General features: G+C 46.1%; 1 pseudogene; it reads right to left on the bottom strand.

Annotated features, from left to right (window-relative positions):
* The window catches only part of LOC142916159 (28S ribosomal RNA), a 10,612-nt pseudogene that overhangs the window by 3,712 nt on the left and 4,400 nt on the right, over positions 1-2,500 (bottom strand).

The following is a 2,500-nucleotide window of genomic DNA, read 5'->3' as shown; positions in this document are numbered from 1 at the left end:
AACTAACAATAAAAAAAAGAACCAAGACTTCGTCTTGGAAAATAACAATCTAAATTGTGGAAAATAGTAAAATGAAATAAAAACCGACTTCACCTTCGAAAATAACAAAATCAATCTAAAACAAATGACATCTTAAAACAAAACTATTATTTGTTTCGGAGGTTGTCTATGACTGTTCATAGACCGCATAATTTCCACAGAACATTCTCAGAATATCAAGAGAGAAAAGCAGCGTTCTGCGGGAAATCATCTTGGCCAGTGATGTCGTTCTGGGTTTGGTCAGGCCCAGGGAGGTAAGTACCTCGTTATTCTCAAGGGGCCACTTTCCTCTTGCCCCAACCGGGAATCCAAAGAATGTGACCTTGCTAGCCTTCGTCAGCACTTTGACTTGATCACCAAGAGGGGTATAGTACGAAACTTTGTGCGAGGCAGCATCTGACAAGGTATTCTTTGAAAGCTCAAAACGGACGGTGACATCGATCACAACCGCCTCCTCATCTTTTGCAAACACGAGGTCAGGCTTTCTCATCTCTCCCGTCTCGGATATGAACCGTGGCTCTTTGTATACAGACCAGCCCAATCTAGCCGCTTCGTCTGCCAGAATGTTAGTGATCTTGTTATGTCGCGCAATTCTTGCTTTCTGTACTGCAGGACATTGACCGAGAATGTGCGAAAGGGACTCGAGTCTGGCAGAGCATTTCCTGCAGGAACGTAAGGCCCCATCTCTGCCTCTGTTCAAGCTTTCTCTTGTTGGGTAAATATTTGCCCTTAGTTGTAGTGCTGCGATAAAGAAGCATTGTTTAAAGCCGCACCATGGCCTCAACCAAGCATTACTGATTCTATCATGCGCAAAGTTTACAATGCCCCTTCCTTGAACCGGCTTTTCGCACCATCTCTGAAATTCATGCTCCCTCCAATCGCAGGGTCTCGGATATACAGGTTCTTTTGACACCGAGTCCCTGAGAACGAATGTTGGGATTGCATCACTGTCACCCCCTGCTCGTACCCACAAATTACGGTATTCTTCCTCCATACCCTGCGAGGACACAATATTACGGGTGATAGCATCGGACGAGTTTGCTATACGTTGCAGCCTTCTAACTTGAACCGAAGGGATTGTTTTTTCCAGTTTCAAGATGGCAAGGCCTCCGTCTCGGGCTCTGGCATATAACAGTCCATCACAAGTTGAAGCGGGAAGGTGGAGCCATCCTTTTACCGCCTTTCTAATCTCTTGGTCCAACCCACGGAGAGTTGATTGCTTGCAGTCCGAGTGGTCTGCAGGATATAACAATCTGGGTAGGGCATAGGCATTGAGTAGTTCAACCTTCTGAGTTGGCTTCAGAGGCGCCTCATCGATTTTCGAGATCCATGTCTTTAGCTGACAATGTAGATCAGGCTGTATAGTGCCAGTCCAAGGGCCAATTTTCAGACCAAGGTATTTCGTTGATTCATCAGGTTGGATCATATGGACATCTTTATTTTTGATAGTCCATGGGTCGCAGTTGTTCACCGTATATGAATCTTTGGTTGGGCTTATCATGAAGCCCTGGCACTTTCTGGCCTGAACCTCCAATCCCGATAGCCCACAAAATGATTCCAAGATCGCTAGATTGGCGGCCATACCAACCCAAGATTCGCTCACCAACACCAAATCATCAGCAAACGCAAGAGCTGTCACGTGGTCGGTATCAATGGAGTACCCAACTCCGTGTGACTCTAGGGTGCATATCAAAGGGTCCATGGCAAGATTGAAGAGCAGGGGTGACATGGGGTCACCCTGTTTGACACCAACACGTATGCTAATTTCTCGAGTCGACTCGCCATTGCTTTTGAACGAGGTCGTACACCGATCGTAGGCGTTCTGGATGATGCCCACCACGTGTTCATCTACTTTCTTGTGCCTTAACACCCATAAAATATGAGCATGCGAAACCGAGTCAAAAGCTTTCGCTATGTCGATGAACATGACAGCCAACGGCCTGTGCAATTTCTTAGCGTGTCTCATAAGGTCCTGTAGCACCTTAAGATTTTCAGAGCAGCCAGATGCCGCTATAAAACCACGCTGCCTTGGGTTTAAGGGACAAGCACGAGCAAGACGTGCAGTCATTATTCTGGAAAATAATCTCAGAATCATTGAACCAATCGTTATTGGTCTCCAGTTCCCCAAATCTTTCAGCTTTTCATCGTCCATAACCTTAGGAATAAGAATCGTCCTATTCTTTTTCAACTCTTTGGGAATAATTCCTGTAATCATCCATGCATTAAATAGGGCTGTCAGTGTCCGACCCTCGGGGTCGGCAGCACAGATTGCAGCCCTTGTTAGGCCATCTGGCCCAGCTGCTGACGTTGGTTTAATGGCCCGTATGGCAGTCTGAACTTCCTCCACCGAAATTAGGGGCTCAAAGTATTCGTTATTTGCAACACCTGATGACTTAAATTGGCCCAGGCCATTGAATGGCAACACCTTCTCCCATTTTTCGCAGTAAAAACGATATACATC

This window comes from Petromyzon marinus, unplaced genomic scaffold (assembly GCF_048934315.1).
Source record: "Petromyzon marinus isolate PM22_M1 ecotype Great Lakes invasive population unplaced genomic scaffold, UKy_Petmar_22M1.pri1.0 PM_G_Scaffold_38, whole genome shotgun sequence".
Classification (NCBI taxonomy): domain Eukaryota; kingdom Metazoa; phylum Chordata; class Hyperoartia; order Petromyzontiformes; family Petromyzontidae; genus Petromyzon; species Petromyzon marinus.
Note: the sequence above shows the minus strand (reverse complement) of the source record. Positions and strands in the feature narration are given on the sequence as shown.